Source organism: Colias philodice, chromosome 3 (assembly GCF_061535455.1).
Source record: "Colias philodice isolate Cphi_HAF_F1 chromosome 3, ilColPhil1 Martin Lab GWU primary, whole genome shotgun sequence".
Taxonomy (NCBI): domain Eukaryota; kingdom Metazoa; phylum Arthropoda; class Insecta; order Lepidoptera; family Pieridae; genus Colias; species Colias philodice.
In genome coordinates this window covers 453,968-474,158 of record NC_143088.1, presented here as the reverse complement: position 1 = coordinate 474,158, position 20,191 = coordinate 453,968, and the positions used below count along the sequence as shown (strand labels likewise).

At 31.1% G+C, this 20,191-nt stretch overlaps 1 protein-coding gene across 6 annotated transcripts in view; it reads right to left on the bottom strand.

The window, feature by feature from the left end:
* The window catches only part of Eip74EF (Ecdysone-induced protein E74), a 163,984-nt gene extending 149,313 nt beyond the window's left edge, over positions 1-14,671 (bottom strand). For all 6 annotated transcript variants that reach the window (XM_089711976.1, XM_089711968.1, XM_089711989.1 and 3 more), the window contains exon 1: positions 14,494-14,671. The gene's annotated coding sequence lies outside the window, so the exon portion shown is untranslated. The remainder of the gene's footprint in view (positions 1-14,493) is intronic.
* Positions 14,672-20,191: the final 5,520 nt, after the last annotated feature.

Below are 20,191 nucleotides of genomic sequence, written 5' to 3'. Positions count from 1 at the left end.
TGGATACATTTTATTTTTCTTTCGAATGCTTTTTTTTTATTTTAAAAACAAGTAACCTCAAAATAAGATATACACGAACTCAAAGTTTAAGTAAAATAGGTAGGCGAGGCGAGAAAAGCCACAGGCGAAAGCTATCGATAATTTTCCCCATCCATGCAAGTTAAATTAATGTACCTTACATAATTCTATTACCAAACTGCATATATTTGAATTTATGAACACTTTCCATTATTTGTATAATTTATTGATTAGAGAAATCTGAAAATATGTAAATATCAAATTAAATATTCAATGCATTAACAGTATTAGATATATTAATTATTATTTATGAAGAAAACTGTTGTTGGGTGTAATTTTTAATTTGTGATTAAAATTATTTTGTTAATTCTTTAACGAATTTTTATATTTATGGTCTATGGGTATTTTCAATTGGTAATTTCAAACTCTCTATCTTGTTAATTTTTAACGTGACTCAAGTTCATAATTATTACGTAAATATTTCCTATATATAAATGTACTAGCTTAAATCCGCTCGAATAGTATACTAACAGAAAGTAGCCAATGGCTATAGAAGACAGCAGACTATAATCTATCTCTATGCTAAATTTCATCCTAATCCGTGCAGCCATCTCATCGTGATAGAAGCACAATCATCTACCCATATGCATTAATTCTAGAAAGATAATTTTATATGATATTGTTCGAACATACTTGCAAGTGAATGTAAACATATAAACGCGAAATGACCCCGTTTTTTATTCCACTTGTTACTATGTATAAATAGATAAATAAATTAACAATCGTGACCACGTTCCAAGGCGGGAGGAAGGTTGTGATATAAGGATACAGCGTTACATCACGCTTGCGAAAGAAATTCGAAATATATTCCATTTTCTTATCTATATGCTGCATTGAATTAACATGAACCATTTAAAAGCTATAAGTTAACCAGCTTTAGTTATCTGTGACTGAATTTATATGCGTTATTTAATCGAATTACCTGTTACTTTCTGTATTTAATTGTAACTGGCAGGTTTTAATTCTGGAGCAAAAAAAAAGTTAAGAAAAAAGTAAAAGCACAACGCGTAAATTTATTCGAAATTCAAAAGAACTGTCAAAACGCAGAAATGGCGCGAAGTGTTCGCCGCAATTATTTTTAAACGAACGAGCGACCTCAGTTCATGAATGTAGTGCCAATGTCACAGTATCTAGGTCTATGTCAGTCGCTTGGCCTCACTCTGACTAGCGGCCTCAGGTTGCCTTATTGTGGCCTTATATGGATCTTTTGGCTGCCCGCGGGATTTTTCGGTGAAGATAACCTAAATTATTCGAGCAAATATCGTTACAAGGTTGCGCGGGAAAGCGAATAAGATAAATTTCTTATTGTTTATGACGTTTTAAAAGAACGTGCATTGTATATGTTGCTTTTTTCAAATCGTATTTTTGACGATGGTTTTCTTAAATCGGTATTTGCTCTGGAATATTCCACAGCTAAATGTCATGACGAGAACACAGCAATGACATTTAAGTATTGTTATACTGCAATAGCAGTAAAGTTATAAATAACAATCAATATCCAATAGCTGATGTTATGAGCACGAGTATTGGCTGAATTGTTTTGATTAGTTACATAATAGTATCAATGTCTTTCTATTGTAAACATCAGCTCGTTTTAGATACATGTTTTTGAATTAATCACATGATATTTTAAGAAATAACTTTTGACATCACTATTAAAAACAAATTGAAATAATATTTTCGTAAAATACTTCATCTACGCAGGATTTCTCGAAGACCACATAAGGCATTATGAAACCATAAATCATTATGAGTCTCATTAAGTTGGCTGTTATTACAAACTTTTAAAAGGCACTTACAGGAAAATAAAAGTCATTTAATCATTAGCGTCAAGTTTTTGTCGATTGACATAAAAAATCGATACAATTATGTTCCGCACAGCACTAGTGTCGCCGGCATTGAGAGTAACCTTGCTGCGGTCTCGCTCGCGCTCGTGTCATATCGATATGTCCGTCTCGCTCTGGCTCGCACTACCGGATTCCGAATGAATTTTATACGTAAGAAGATTTTATAATTGGAGTTTTTGTTTGAGCTGATTTGGTTCAATTGTGCATTGATATTTATTTCGAAAACAATACTGCACAGTGAAAATTTGAAGATTTTTGATATTTAAGTAGTATATATAATATGACTAGGCTAAAATGAAACATATTTTTGGTTAGCTGATATAATATGAACGAAAATATATTAACTTAATATACATATATAAAAAAAAACAGATACCATGATATGTAACGTTTATTAATTGCACTATTGGGATTTATTTAACACTTTCTTTTAAAACTAAATACTCCCACTTTATCCATTATTCCCAATTTCTATATTAAGAAACAGCTATTTATAATAAACCCACTACCGATTTTAATTGAAACACCCATTTTCGATGTATTAAATTTATGTTAAAGCTTAAAAAGTGCCAACTATCAATGAATACTCATCATATATCTGTATTTAACATTAAATAACTATTAAAAATGAATCTTTATAATAATGTGTGTATCAGCAAATCGATGAGAAAAACTAGTTGAGTTATTTTTGTGGAAAAGAGTTCACAAACAATGTTAAAAACAGCCTTAACCAACTTATAATAATTCAGTAATATACATGAATCATACCATTATAGGTATATTACGAAAATTCTCCCCAAAATAAACCTAGCAACTTTTGGCGCCAAAAAATGGCGCCTTAATATATTTAGTCTATATTTTTTATTTATTCTACGATAGGCAAGATGAGCTAGCATTTTTCTTGCCAATTCTTTTCCGCACGATAAATAAAATTCATAATCCCGCCAAAATGCCATTTTGTTTTTCTATTATAACCATAGACTAACCTCGAAAGAACTAGTACAAGCAATTTTTCAAACACTGACGAAAATTAATTGTAATATTGTAATAATATTGATTACATAAAATATTCGCGTGTGCCACATACATATTATGTAGGTTGCATTGAGTAACCATTGTTATAAAGTGTCTAACAGCAAAATGCAGCTAAATATTTCGTAATCGCCCTGAATTTCAATACGTGACTCAGCTCTTGTTTGTACTGGAATATTTTTTTTAATGTTTGGCTTTTAAAGGAAAATATTGTTGTCTGTCACGTCAAAAATAGCGTTTGTTTTTTTTATTTTTTATGGATGATGTAATTTTGTTGTTCATTATTTAGCATGTTTACTGAATGTTTACAAATACTGTTATAAATAAATCAAAATAAATAGAATTCCACGAAAAAATATGTTCTTTTTTGTGCTTTTCACGTAAGACCATTTCGGTCTTTGATTAATAGAGTCTAGCTTTTAGCCACCTACGACTAAGTTAAATTTTATCATATCAAATATTATATTTAATGCAATACTCTTGTAATTAGTAAAAATCCTTTTCTATAAGCTTTGTAAGCTTTTATTTTTTAACAAAAAACAATTAAACTTGTCACAACAAACTTTTTGATGGTTTTTGTTAGCAGTCACGTTACACGTTCTTTTGTCTGCCTTTCTGTTTTAAATTAACACTTTAACAAAAAGTTTACCTCCAAATAAGAATAAATTATTTCTCATTACCTTGCCTTGATCGTACTTTATAAGCACGCTCATAATAATACAAATTGACATCCCTTATTTCATCCCCTATTAATGTTATCTCTACATTACATAGTTTATGTACTCGTCGAAGATTCCATCTATCACTATATCAAAATTTGGCAAAATACGTTCATCGGTTCAGACTGAGTTTACATATTATAGACTGAGTTAATTTCGCATTTATAACATAGGTACTTTACTTTGAATGAACATTCTCTCGCTATTTCTGTTCCAATTCCAATATGAGATTTTTATTCTACAACGCTAACAAAACATGCAATTAATAACAGCGATCACTGAATTTGTCTCAAAAATTGCACCATAAATCCACGAACCTTGGGCGCAAGACATTTGTTGATACATTACAAGCTAATTATATTATTGAATTCACTCGAGCTTTGTCGACAACCTTCGGCCGAATTCGGTATCCTCGCAGCGACCAGCACACGTTGGCCTCCCCTGCCCCCGCGGCGTTACGCTCATTGAAGCTAAGGTGGATCTGATAGTAGTATCGCAGAGGTCGCGATGGTTTGGTCGGCTGACCTTGGCCTAGTGAGATAGTACCGCCCCTCTGATAACTGGATATCAACTTCCTAATACATTATGCGATCCTGGTACATTCCTCGCTTACACGCGCACCTTTTCTATGCCTTTTGCGTGTTAAATCAATACAGCGTGGTATCGAGCACCCATCCAAAGGTCTGCAGCGCTGTGTGTGCTTGCTCCATCGATCAACGTCATAAGCACGTTAATTTTCCCACAGTCATTGTTCCCGGGCCTCTTACTTGGTTGTAATTAAGATTTCGTTCCATCCCTGACCCACTTACGAGTTAAATATGCTCTATTTTTACATTGTTACACGATATAATAAATGTCGATTTAGCCAGGCAACTTTAAGGTTAAATTATTTAAAAACCCATTCATCATTCCCTCTTTCTGCAACAAATTATATTGTTCATGATTCATTGTGTTACAATACTGAAATGTAGAGTAAAATACATTTTGTAAGTCTTTTTTTATTAATTACATCAAGATGATCCTCAAATATTTTCTTAGCTTAACATAATATCTCACAAAGTTTACTAAGTCTTTATTTCCAGTAAGATAGTTACATGTGTTCGCGACCTTACGTCTTACTCCGCGTAAATCAACCTTGATCTCTACCTATTACTGAAAATACTGCATTTAAAACACCAAACTTATTGTCTTGCACTACCGCTTATTTGCCAAGGAATCAACAACTTTATAACAACGCAATAGAGTCTATATTTTTACAATTAAAATATTTCGTGGACCTTGACGAATGGCCTTGTCTCTATCTGGCGTCCGCTCTTTCCGCCTTCGCCGAATCAATTTGAACGTTATTATTTTTATTGAGCTGTTTTTTAATAAAATTACATCTTTGAAGTTATCATATTATTGTTTTCAAAACATACAAAATAAGTAAGCAATTCTACTTTTGTAACGCCATTTTGAAATATTGTATTCGATCCTTGAATTTCAAAAAACATTTAACATTCGAATGCCAAATGGAAATTTTAAATATGATTTATTAAAAATACACCGTGATGTCTATGGCTAGACGAATACAGCCAATATAATGGTTTAGCGAATCTGTGCCAAATAAAACCTGCGGATGTATTCATACTTCATTCGCGGAAACTATGACCCATATACGAGAATAGTATCTAAAAATCGTAAAGGGTACATGAATTTCGTGTATAAAGCACACACGCGTAATCGTCGAATGTGTGTCATGATCAGTGGGTTAAGTTTAAATTGAATCGAGGGCCATTTGTGTGCAGGTAGAGCCGAAGGTTGGCGCTGTTTACCGGCCCAGTACATTACTCATTTCAATTATGTAGACAATGCTTATTATCATCGAAGAATCGACACCTGGCAGGCTGTACTTTTTTCTCTGATTGATTTTTTTTTTTTAATCTGTGACAAAAATGGCGCGAAAATTTTATATAGAAATTGGATGGAAATTTCGAAACAAATAAGAAGAATTTATTTTAATATGAATTAATATATTAATAAATAAAAGGTTTGTTTTAATATAAATATACCATATATGGTTAATTGACAGAAAGCAATAAGATTTTATAAACTGTATTTAAAAACCGCTGTCAAAATTTAAAATATAGGTACCCAATGCGTATTATTGTCTTGAAATTGTTTTTGTTTAAAATAAAATAAATTTTATTTACAAAGAAAGTTGTAAAAAGTAAAGAAGAAAGTAAGCACAACTAATTTAGTTATTTACAACTAAGTTGCCCGCCATAAAATATGCAGTCATTTTTTATCTGTCAACCCTTTACTCATAAAACAATTAAAAAGCCGCTATGTTATTGTTCCTTCTAAAAACAGTACATAATTTTGTTTTGTTTGCTTTGAATGATATTTTACGTATGACAGGGTTTATATTTTTTTTAATAAAAATTTTGTGTTTTATTCTCTTGGTATAAATAACAATGTTATAACTGCTGTTCTTATTTAAATCTTATAAAAATATTTCATGTTAGGTATTTGAGCAATGATTTTTTAAAAATAAAAAAAAAATACTTTTTAAAAATCATTGTATTTGAGTTTGTTTTTATTGCTTACATTTTCATGCAATAATTATGCCTTTATTATAAACTGTCTTGCATTTGTTTAAACAAAAACCCGCTAAATCAATTCAAATGTAGGTTAATAATTTTGAGTTTTTTCATAAGTCTAGGTTTTTATTTTGTTTTTTTAATAAATTCAACGCTCTATAATTGCTATAATACTACATAATATATAGAATATCTATATATGTATATAAAAATGAAACCCTTTTTCCTTAGTCATCAGTCATCACGCGTGAACGGGTGGACCGATTTTGATAATGCTTTTTTTATAATATTCCTTGAAGTACGAGGATGGTTCTTATGGAGAGAAAACTTAAACATGTACCACGGGCGAAGCCGGGGCGGACTGCTAGTACTTTATAAATGTCATCTTTAACCGGGTCCAACAATTAGTTTTTACGAGATTTTTTTTTATCCTTTTGTTGAGACACTCAACCTTCATAATATCAAATCTATACATACATATAATAAATCTGTAGAAGGGTCAATTCTGTACATTGAAAATATTGAAAAAATAAATAGCAGGGGGTGTTACTGGATCAATACCAAACCCAAATATGTGATTAAAAAAATTTTTGTCTGTCTGTCTGTCTGTCTGTCTGTCTGTATGTGAAGGCATCACGTAAAAACTAACGGTTCGATTTCGATGAAACTTGGTATAATTATACCTTATTATCCTGGGCATAAAATAGGATACTTTTTATCCCGGAAAAATACGTAGAAATAAATAAATCTTAATTTTTCCGCGCGGACGGAGTCGCGGGCGGAAGCTAGTATTTAATATAAATAATCACCGAATAGTACCTACTTCTAAAACATTTTCATCTAAATGCATCAAGATAATTAATACACAGACTTTAATATTTTCTTCCCAATTTGAACACGCGTTAATATTTAACCAGTTGGCCGAAATAATACAAAATGCATATTATAGTGAATGCGGAACCGTCTGTCTGTTCACACCTGTATCACTGAGCTTATGTAGGTGAGTTCTGTTGTTTTAGTAGATGTGACCTTGAATAATGCTTTTAAGGAGATGTGAATTTGAATTATGCGAGTAAAGGACGAATAGCTAATGTTATGCAACTATACTAGACGTTTGTTCCGGTTCCGTCTGGGATAAAATAATATTATGTATCCCACCTTAGTAATAAAAAGTATTTAAAATCACTTGTGTAGTTTTTCATTAAATCCTAACAAGCAAACAAACGAAACATTAAATCTTTCCTCTTTATACACTGATTTTGGGACGAATACTTAATTTTAATTTTTTTTTTTATATTTAATACTAGCATACTATAAGATGAGCTATTGGTTCAATGAAAAATAACTTGATATAAAATTTTGTAGGATTCTTGAGTCAAGCCGGCAATACGTTCGCAGTGTTCCCTAAAGCTGTGAATTGTCATGGGCGGCGACCATCACCTACCATCAAGTGGGTCTCCTGCTCCATTTTCGGGGTTGCAATATATAAAAAACTACTAAGAAACTACTTACCACCGATCTGATCTAATAACCTAAAATGTCCCCGAAATAAGCTGATAGATTTCGCCAAAAATAACCCATGTCCCACACATAACACGTGTGTATGTGGGTCAATTGAAAAATATCACCAGACTGAACAATTGAATAAAATTAAAAAAAAATCTTAGAATATAGAGCACAACTCTATGAGTAAAGTTTATTTTTATATTGTATCCCACGTGGATGTATTTAAATTTAATAAAAAAGATATATCAAAATAGGAAAATAAGAAAAAAATTGGAAAAAAATTGACACGTATTTCAATAAATTTTAAATTCGTATTAAATATGTACGCTATTTTTAACAACATACCAAAGAGCAGATAAATCGCGATTATTTAAAAAATGGACGAAGATTTACTATCAACGCAAATAAAAATATCACAAAGCCTTTAAATCATTATGATGGCCGTGGTCATGGATGACGAAAAGTGGACATAAATATTTATTTATCCTAAACCGTTACTGATAAGATAAGATACTGTATGGCCTAGTTTTTTCGCAAATGTATTAGTAATCATTCGAATTACATTAAGATATTATTACGAAAACTATCTTACATAATAACTGTATTGATATATTAATTTTAACAGCAAAAGGTTGAGTTTAAGTGGATAAAACCAATCATTGTTAATCTGTGCTTCTGAAAAAAAAACTTTCTTTACGCCAAACCCTCAAAAGGGCATCCAAAGCATCCAAAAAAAGAACCCATCGATTTTTTTTTAATTTACCAAAGACAATTCAACACTGGCCGCTCATTTTTTCATAAACACGCGAATATAGTCTGTGGAGCATTTTTCGCGCGTAACCGCGCATCATCGCATTAACTGTGTCAAGGAGAGGCGTGTTGGAGAAAAATTCGCAAACCTTGACGCGGCTAGATTAGAAATAGGACTGTCCGACTTGTTTATTTTATTACGTGGGTGTTATTTTTTGTAATATACACTTGGATGACGTAGATTATTAATTGGGTGATTTATTGCTTGACCGTTGTCTATGTGACAGATATCTCAAGGTTTTCTGTTTAGTTTATTGGTCCTTGTTATGTACATTATTTAACATATAATAATTTTTTAAATAACACTTATAAACAATGAATTTTGAGAAGGTTTATGTAAAGGATTTGTATGAAAAAAAAATAAAAGGAAATTTGACGTACGTGAATGTACGTATTTTTATATCCGTGAATATAATTTTATCGACCTCAATGTGTTTCATTTAATCCCTATTTATTAATTAGTTTATCCTTCATTTATCCACCATTTATCCGTCATTAATCCACCTTACTTCAGATATTGTACAAAATTTTTGAACAAGTAATTAATAATTATAAAAAACATATACATTTTTCTATATTCTATTATTGGCTAGTTTAACAAATCTATCTAAGATCCGGGTGCAAAGTTTATGTATCTACACGCGAATTGTAAATAATACATACAATAAGAAAGTCGATAAACTTTCATTGATAATGCATTAAAAATAATTTATTTAGGCGGGTCAATGGCCTGTTATTTGGGCACTGAGTGATTATATACAATTATAAACTACACTAGCTTTACCGCTCGGTTTTACTTGTAATTAGTAAATACTCAGTTAATATAAAAAAGGTTTTTAAGGTATTCGAAATTTGGCATTATGAAGTTTTAAAAACTACTTGCGATAAAAATAATAAATTATGAGTAGGTAGTACTACCTATTACTATAACATTTTAAAATTAATGCTTTTTAATTAAATCATTGCTTTTAAATGACAATCTTTTATCATATTTTCGTACCAAAGGATTTTCTTTTTATTTCTACATTTGAAATTAAATATAATTCAAAAATTGATATTTTCCTAAGACTTGAATATTTTTCATGCAGTTTAAACTGTTATTATAAACCTCCTTGCTGGCCAGGCAGTGGTTTATTTTTAATCTATGGTACGATTTGGGCGCGAAATGGAGATAGCGGGTGCAATGAACTTAGGCCTACTCGCTGTAACTCGATAAATAGAACATTATATTATTATATGGACTAATTATAACTTGGTAATACTTTAAACATATAGCAATTATTTTTGTTTGATTTCGCACAAATAACTTATTGAAGAACATTGTAAGTATTCTTTTGAAAGTGTATACTTACTACCTTTTATAGTAAATGGAAAATTAACATGGATTAGAAATTAAACAAAAAAATTCCATTCAGAATTTATGAATATGAATCAGTTGCATAATGCTTAAGCACATCACTTTAAAACGACTGCACCTATTTTACACTAAAAGACCACGAAATAATACTCTTGCTCTATGCCCTAGCTCTATGTTCGTTTGATGTAAATGCACTGTTACTCCTTTTTTATTTTTATACCACAAAACCTTGCAACTAAAATAAAAAATAAATAATATATCTACTAATGCTCATACAACAACCTAATCGCACAGTCACACAAACAAACATAAAAACAAGAATGCGACAGCGCACGTAACAGCACTTTCACTTACGGAAGTTGATGTATCACCAATTATCGTAAGCGATTTAATATTAGTATTCGTTATTATTTAATTGCAATCAAGCTATTATTTATAAATTTATAATGCTTTATTTTAGTCCCTTATGCTTTTTATTTTATCCTTAAATTTTAGTGATTAAGCGCGTGAGTGAATCGTCTTCTTTATTTGATGTATTTGTGCCCCGCAGTTTTTCCCGCATTGCTCTGCTCCTATTGGTCTTAGCGTGTAGATAAATGAACTATGTGACACGGAAATATTTTTTCAAATCCGACGCAGAGTTCCTGGGATTCGCGTTCAACTAACCAAACAAACAAACTCTTCAGCCAAGTTACCTAGAGAAAGAAATTTTTATGTAATGTTTAAATACAATGTCACTTATCAAAATATGGACATAGGCACAACTCTATAACAATTTTTGTTAGTTATTGGCACGTTATGCTATGTAAGTTACAAATGTATTCATATGTACCCATTTGATGTCTCCAGGGATGCGTTTGGGATTGATCATCAAGTATATAGTAATTATTAATGCAATTTTGAGTCGAAATTCTTCTCTTCTTACAGCGGTCCTGAATTTCTGAACTATATTTGGTGAAAATAACATCTTATTGGACGTAATATCAGATGTCGTCGTCATCGTGATTAAAAAGAGCAACTATGAAGTTTCTTGCCGATTCTTAAAAAGTTAAAAATATGTACTTAATGACGTTTCAAAAGTGCTTCTAGAAGAAGTCTAATTGAATAAATAAATGTTTGAGTTTGAGTTTATCATAAACAGAAAAATCTGACATTTTGGTACCTATAAGCTACGTGTTAAGGTTTATGTTATGTTTAAGACGTTTTAATAAATTCTCTATACAACTTACTTGATAAGGTTTTGAATTCATAATTTATACATCTTTTTCGATAGTTATTCATCAAAATACTTACACGAGGAATTATGTAGAAAGCTGTTTCAATTAATTTTTCATTAAGCTTTCTAAACTGATGGAAATTTTCGTGCAGTTAATATATTATAAAAATCTATATTGTTGCAAAAAATGTAGAGGCAATAGCCATCCACTTTAATCAAGAGTTTATAATGTACCAATCTTAGAGTATATTATTACATTCGGGGGCCAAGTATCTCGCCTCATAGTATATTACATATAATTAATGAGTGCAAAGCCAGAGAGAGAGAGAGAGAGAGAGTTTTATAAAAATTCAGGAGCTCAGTTTCTTAATCCCAGTCAGTTTACGCCGTGAATTGAACTGACTGGCAAATTCATACAATACTATATTTAACCATGGCTGGTTATTGTGATCATAATATATGAATTTTCCAGTCAGTTCAATTCACGGCGTTATCTGTCTGGAAATAATAGGTCATAATACGGCCCCAGTTAAGTTACTGTTTGTGGGAATTCAAAGGTCTTCAAAAGTAGCACATACCTACAAATCCGAGCAAACCAATGTATCGAAACTAGGTTTGAAATCGCGGAAACAGTAAAGGGATGATAAGGTATCAGCTAACCTTGATCTTATCAGTTTTATCACAGCCCTTCTGTCCCTATCCGATGCGCTAATAAATGATAGAGATAGACATATTGTTGTTTTAATGCGTAGAAGTAAACAATTTAATTTACTTGTTATGGGAATATGTAACTAATTTTAACACGCGATTTTCCGTGTTTTAATTTAGATCAGGTAAGATCTATCTATATGACAAATTAAATAGAACTACCTGTATACAAAAACACTATTGATGTGCAAACAAACATATAAGAATACAAATAAAGACTCTTCTTTTAACTAAACACTAAACTACATTATCTATAAAAGAAATGCATAGATAAATTTAGTCTATTTGCAGTTAGCACTCTATGTTCACTATTTTCCATTGAGTCAGTTCAAATACGGTACATAATAAACACAGTGTATTTTGATAAGCCTACTAATTCTTCCTGCACGGTTTAGTCGTATCTGAGTAAGTGATGAAATATTTGGTTGTTATTAATACATCTATCACAATTAGAAATTGAATTATTATTTGAATTTATCTTGAATTTTCCTGCAAAGAACTTAACTCCGAAACAAAAATCACCAATTGGAAGAAATAAGATTGACGTCCATGTCGAGATCCTTGCTGCTTTCACAATAAACCAAAAAAAAAAACATAGCTATAATATTTGTTAGTTTTGGTCAATATTTTAACTTATTGCAGTATTTAAAAGTCCAGAAAATTATACATTCTTATATATAACTTCTCTCTCTACCTTTACTTATAAAGATGAGCGTCGAAGGTGTTTGAATAAAAAAATACATTCAATTTAGTTCATAAAAATAAGTATACAGTATCTACTTTCGGTGCATTAATGTTAGTTCGTAAAAATAAACTTACTTTCAGTGTGTTTATGTATAATATATTATATTATAATATGTACAAATGGTAATTAATCTCTACAATGCTCTAGCTTGCTTTTTAATTTAGTTTATTTTTGTTAAATTTACATTTGAACTAATTAGTGATTATTAATTGTTTTTTATATAGATATACGAATATGTACACAGGTAAGAGACACTATAGATAACCAAATGTATACACTAAAACAAAACCAAATGTATGCACACAAAACATTGTATGTCTATACAAATTTATTTTTAACTGCGCAATATTGTATTAAATGACAAGGCCAGATATATAGTTTCAGCCGTCTCTCTCATCCGGACAATTCCTTGCATTTCTGATGCCCTGGTACTTTGTCTTAATCCTATACAGTTACTTTCTCTTGTTTATGCTAACTTAGTAGCCTAGGGGCACTAGTAGGTCATCTAACTAACCGAACAATGTGACTAATCTCTATTTTATCATTTTAACGCTCTTGTTTTTATTGAAAATGCATAATTATTATTAACTCTGAAAAAATTACAAAAAATTCATTATTGAATATATAAATTTGTTGTTTTGCATTGTTGAATATTTAAATTTATAAAAAACTAGCGGTCCGCCCCGGCTTCGCCCGTGGTACATTTTTACGTTTTTCTCCATAAGAACCATCCTCGTACTTCAAGGAATATAATAAAAAAAGAATTATCGAAATCGGTTCAGCCGTTCTCGAGTTATGCGCTTACCAACACATTTTGCGATTCATTTTTATATTTATATAAAAAATTCATTATAAAATATATTTTTTTCACTTTCTTAGAGTTAAATTGTTCTCAAAACCTTTTACTGGATGTTTCGTGCAATGCAATAAATATATTTTAATTTGCCCAACTACACTCTCATTGAAACAATTTAACAAAACGTGTAACATTAAAATCTATCTGATATAATCATAATACTATGTTGCGATACTATGCTGTTATATAAAATATGCACAACAGTAAAATTGAAAGTTTCTATCTATATGAATATCTGCATCCAAATATGGTAAGATAATTATATAAATTTTCGCAGAGACGAAAATAAAAACTCTACAAAAGTAATGTTTTGGTAGAGTCATCAAATTGCTTCGTATTACTCATATCTCATTACAGTATCATCAGAAACCTTGTGTTTTATGACTATTTAATGAAGGTGACGACCTTCAAGGCTGAGGTCCTAGGATCTGTTCAAGGTCACATTAGGTAATGCAGCCTTTTTGGGCCTAATTAAAAATATACAAACTTTTGAAGTCACCGCGCTAAGACTCTACATAGAGAAATCAGAAATGTAGTAGTTACAGTGCAAAAATACATGCGTATATTTATAAGCAGAATATATTATACACAATAATGAGAAAAACAAGTAATTTATCTGCGTGTAATATTTTAAATATAAAAATGTCAATAAAAAAGCGATTGTAGAGACTTCTTTACTATGCTTCTTTGATAATAACTTATTACAAATTCTGTCACTTAAAATTTACAGCTATATAAATCTATTGCAAATACAATATTATCATCACATAAACATAGAGCAAATACAAAGTACAATATTATATACACGGTATACGCATGAACAAACTTACACTTGGTTCAAAGAACTCAGTTCAAGCCATTTAAAAATATGAACGAAAGTGAAAATTACGTGAACGAAAGAGAGCGGGAGAAAGTAATTCAAAACTAACAGACTCTATGTTAATTTGACAGCGCAATAAAAACACATTTTCTATTTATATTTACATCACAATAATATAATTACGTATTAATTAATTTAACTGCTTCTACTAACTTACCAGATCCAAAACGCAATCCAATATCACTGATCCATCACGCACACAATAATCTCATACAAAAATTGAACATCCGAATAAGTTTGACAAATATCGCACAGCACTTCTGTCACGTATAGCCACAGAGAGTTTGTCACACACGTCCGCGCAGCTCGGCGGCCAACGAGTCACTGAACTAGTGAACCGCCACCGCGCCCCCGTACCGCGAGTATTTTCATGACGTGCGGTAGGAGCCGTGAATTTTTGTAAATCAGGTCATGAGTTAACCTTGGTAGGGGGTTAAAAAGCCTTAAATTTTTATTTATTTGATATCTCTGATAATTTATTTTATTGGTTGGCATTTTTCAACGGTATTAGCTACGTAACTTTGCACTCTACATTTTGTAATTTTTTGTAGAGTTTTCACAAAAGACTAGGCTAAGCCATGACCCACTTATTTTTTTAAGATTTTATCTTAGTGAAGCAAAAATAGCATCTTTTCAGAGGATTATAATTTATATAAGAAATGTTAAAATCTGCTTCGAAAGGATTACAACAACAGGATTAATTTTTTAATCAGCTCTTCAGCTTTCTCTTAATATTTAATATCGAAAATCTGGCTTTGTTTTTTGTTTGAATCCTTCGCAGCATCCGGTTTTCCATGCAACTGGAATTGACTCTCATGAACGTATTATATCTTTGGGATGCATCAAGCACATACGATAAAATAAATCATTGAAACATTAAAAAAATAATAATTGCAAATAGACTCTATCATCCATTATAGGTATACACTTTTTTGAACTAAAATCAAAGTTCACATAAATATTTTCTTTTTTATTTCGTAACATTTCAACATGTACTACGTCACGACGTGCTGGTTCACGTCAGTTTTAAAGTATACAATCTTCACTAAACTCTCTACAACTCTACTTTTTATATTATAAAGTGTTTGTAGAACATGTAGCTCTTGTTGTTATATAAAAGTAAAACATGTCATATTATTACACAAATGTAAAGCTATATTATATAGAATGTTACAAGTTCTTTAAAATACCTTAAAGGAATAATAATCTTATATATAAAAATGAATCGCAAAATGTGTTGGTAAGCGCATAACTCGAGAACGGCTGAACCGATTTCGATAATTCTTTTTTTATTATATTCCTTGAAGTACGAGGATGGTTTTTATGTAGAGAAAACGTAAACATGTACCACGGGCGAAGCCGGGGCGGACCGCTAGTATTTTAATAAAACTAAAAAACACGCTTTTTATAGAAAACCGAACTAAAAAATAGAAAATTTTATCAAATTAGTGTATTGTTATCGGTCCTCAATAAATCTACAAAGTTTGAACGATATCTGGCCGTTTAAAGTGGGTCCAAATCGCGCCCAAAGAAGTCGGTTACAAACATACAAACATACAGGTGAAGCTAATATAAAGCGTGTAAAAATTAAAATCATAGAGCATCTTATCTAATTACCACTACTTAAACTTCATGTGCTATAATGCTCTACCTCCTAAAAAAAGGCCCAAGAGGCAAGAACTAGTGATTTTTACTCACTTCTCACTTAAATAATTAATTGGCAATAAAGAACATGTCAATTTAAAAATATTAACTGAATTAAATAAGCATCAATTAAATAAAATGATAATAATTTAATAATATTTATTTTTTCTAAAAATATTCAACCTTAAGGTTTTTTCCGGTCATAACACCTATATTTGTAAACAAATTTTAAAGATTTCCTGAATTTCATCACTGTATTATTACTGTTAATCTATACAGTAAAAATGAATCGCCAAATTTGTTGCTAAGCGTAAAACTCGAGAACGGCTAGACCATTTCGGAAAATTTTTGTTAAGGTGTTTTTTAAAGTGAAACTTTTATTACATCGTCTCAAACTGTTTGGTCTGTGTAGCGCATGTCGCGTGACGGTCGGCTGCCGAGTAGGTATAAAGCAGTGTTCGGAAAGTTTCACTTTTACCGTGGTTTCATAAAACCACACAACATTTTTTTTTTGGAGACAAAACACGACGACGAAAGAACGAACGACGTCTGCTGGGGCACTTATTCATAAGAAAAAAAAGCATTTCCAAAATACAAAAAATAGATAAAATAATATAAAACGCGTACGGACTATAAATCACGTTGCATGTCAACGTGAAACGTCAATGTCAAACGGTTATTTCACAGACCATGTAATCAAATTGTGCAATTGTTAAAAAGAGAAATGCATATGCTTTCATTGTAACATGTATACAATTAGAAAAAAATCTCACCAATTATAAAACGGACACGAGTTACGATCGAATATGGCCGATGTTTGACGGCCGCGAGCGAGGCTGAAGCGCGGGAATACGTCACTCAAGGTAATGTTTCCCGCCAAACTGCGTCAGTGACATTGTAATGTGTTGCTACTTAATTAAAGCCTGTATGATACTGCTGTTGGACGTGGTTAACCGAATTCTGTTGTTTATAACTATTATTTTAATATAGGTAGGTTTACATACAATTAATGAGATATCCTTTTTTGTGATACCAAAGGTAGAGAGGTAGAGCTTAAACTTTATTCTACAGTCTTTAAAATACAAATTAAACGTTACCTTTGAAAAACCTTGCAAACAAATGATATAAATAATAAATTAATTCTAACCTATAATTATTATTTATCATACCAAAAATAGCGGGAAATTCCAAAAAGACACTAACAATATTATTATAAGCATTGCGAAATGTTAGGATAAAAAGTGCCTATGCTAATAATGTTGATTCGGTACATAAATCATGTAATTCGATGCTTCTTTGCAGCGTGAAGGAAGGACAAACTGACAAAAGCACTTTCGTATTTAACATATTATTAAAAAAGATTTACTATATTTTTCCATAATCGACTCATATACTTTGCAGCAATGTTTTGATAAACAAAACTTATTTAAATAATATAAATAATTAATCGATTAATAAAACTTTTAATTAAATCTACAATAAAATTTCCAATAAAAAGATTGTAAAACAACTATGCTATCGAATTTCAAAATGACTCAAAAATATAAGTAAATGGCTGATTACCTTTAGGGAGGTCTTACTGTGACCTTCTTCTGTAAGGTCCTGTAAAGGGTTCAGGAAATGACCCTTTTTGAACTTTGCCGAATTATTAAAAAACAAAATCGAAAAATATTAAGGTTACATTTCACTTCCGCAACTTTTTAAAATGGAAAATATTATGTGAGTGTAAATAAAATTTATTTTCTCAATAGCAAATAATAGATTTTGGTGAAAACTGAAAACGTAAAAAATTGAGTGGAAAATCACAATGTCAGATGAATATGAAATATATCGATTCTCTTCCCATTTTATTGGGAACATTTGAATTAATTTTGCTTCTCTTCATCACCTGAATCATTGCTTCGCTCCTGTTGGTCTTAGCGTGATGTTATATAGCCTATAGCCTTCCTCGATAAATGGGCTATCTAACACCGAAAGAATCTTTCAAATCGGACCAGTATTTCCAGAGATTAGCGCGTTCAAACAAACAAACAAACCAACTTAGCTTCAGCTTTATAATATTAAGTATAGATATGTAGCACGAGAAAAGGTAGAGGAGATGCAGCGAATGTATATTTTGTTTGTCGTTTCGGAGCAATTTCTTGATATGATTTTACTGCCTGAAGATAGTTAGGAAGCTACATATAGTAACATAGGATAATTTTACCGTTGTAAAATATCTGATAGGCCTATACCCGAAAGGGACCAGGACATTTTATCCGACTTGCATTATTAATATTTCCCTGTACTATGTATCATTTGTTGTAATTTTTACCTAAATGTCATGAAATATAAGGGCTAAATAAATAAATAAATATATCATTGCCCTGGGATTTTCCTTGACCACGCAGACGAACCGCCGGAAAGCTAGTAGCAATATATTTCATAACCAAGCACCCATATTACGTAGATCACACAATCAGAAGCCTACGTCGTCGCCGAAGGTCACCAGCTGACCTAGAGTCACATTAGCGCGTTGTGAATTCGCGACTCGAGTGACGAAAGTTGAGTGCACCTCCTGTGAGGTCACGTGGGAGGTCGCAACCATTGCCGTGCAAAGGTCAGGCTTCCGCGATAAAATCTGGAATCTTGGTAGGTACTGCATTTACGAAAGGATTTGCCTGTGGTCCGAAAGACTAGTAGAAAGTGTTACCAGTCAATTATAGAGATTTAAGTTATTTCGTTGTATCTTGAGAATTATTATATTTTATTAAAGAGATTAATTGTTAAATTAGGAATTAAAGACTACAGTACCTATCTATTTTTAATTATTTTTGCAAATTTATTTATTTACTATTTTTAAAGCCTGTTTTCAAGATTATATTATGATAGCGATTGCCAAGTTTGTTAGAACTGACGAACCATGGGCAGAAGGTCTTAGGTTCAATCCGAGGTTTTTTTTATATTTTTTTTTTTTATATTTGAAGATAAAAGGCTATTATAACATAACAGCAGTAATGACTAATGCTAGAACTAGATTTGCATTGATGTAAACGCTTTAAGTTGAATAGAGAGAACTACTGCAATACGCATTTCTGCGTGGTATTTGGTTTTACCACGTGATTCATACCTTTAGAGTTGTTTAAACAGTAAGGAAAAGTAACTGAGGTTTCATAATTAGGTTCTCCGTATAGTCGAAGGAATTGTGAATTTTCCGGGATAAAAATTTAATAATTATCCTTTAAATCTTACCAAATAATTACGCATTTATAGAAAAAAAGTCAAAAATAAAAAATATAGAGTTACTCTATATTACTTAAAAGGTGAAATTTTACTTAAATAAACTGATTTATATAAACTTGAATGAACTGATTTATTTTCTTATAGTCCTTTATTGTAATAGTGATTACTCACTAGCCAGAGATGCGATAATTATTAGATATTTTTTCTTACATAAATAAAAAAATCGTTCCAAATAATACTATCAATGCCACCAGACCAGCCGCTTAACACGACTTCACCTGTGTTCTTACGAAAAACAGATAAAAAAATTGGGAAGTATAAAAATGTTTAAATTTTAAAAAGGTGTTATTTTCTACTGGCAAAATTATTTTCAATACGGGCAACTTAAAAAATTTCTAAGATACTTTCCTTTCTGTAGATTCCACAAAAATGTTATATTTTTGGACACAAAACATACCATGTGTTAAGTGTTTGTTATTAAAACGAAGATTATGTATAAAAAAGTAACAATAAATGTAAGTTATTCGAAGCCTCAACCGCAACACTCACTTCCTTATGTAACCGTTTAGATCTTTCTAGAAACACACTAGAAATATGCTATGAAAGTTGATGGTAATTTACTAATGACTGTTATTTTTTTGTAAATTTGTTCACGCAAAACTAGTTACTTAGTGTGTCTTCACGGAGTTTTCGACAAGACATATTTTTCAGCTTTATTTTATTCATTAAAAAGACCCTGTCAATCGTTTTCTTAATTAACTATTCACAACAAATATTTATTATCGAACGTCTGTCAAAACTCTTACGGTACACACCTGTTGCTATTGTCGAAGCGTTTTTAAAATCACAAATTTGATTATATCATTATAACTGCCGTTACATCACTTGTAGTACTTTTGAAGAACGCAGTGAACAACTATAATCAGTGATTAGACTCCGTATTGTGGCTAAAAACTAGAAGATTTATTTCACGCTTTGGCCGTTATTAA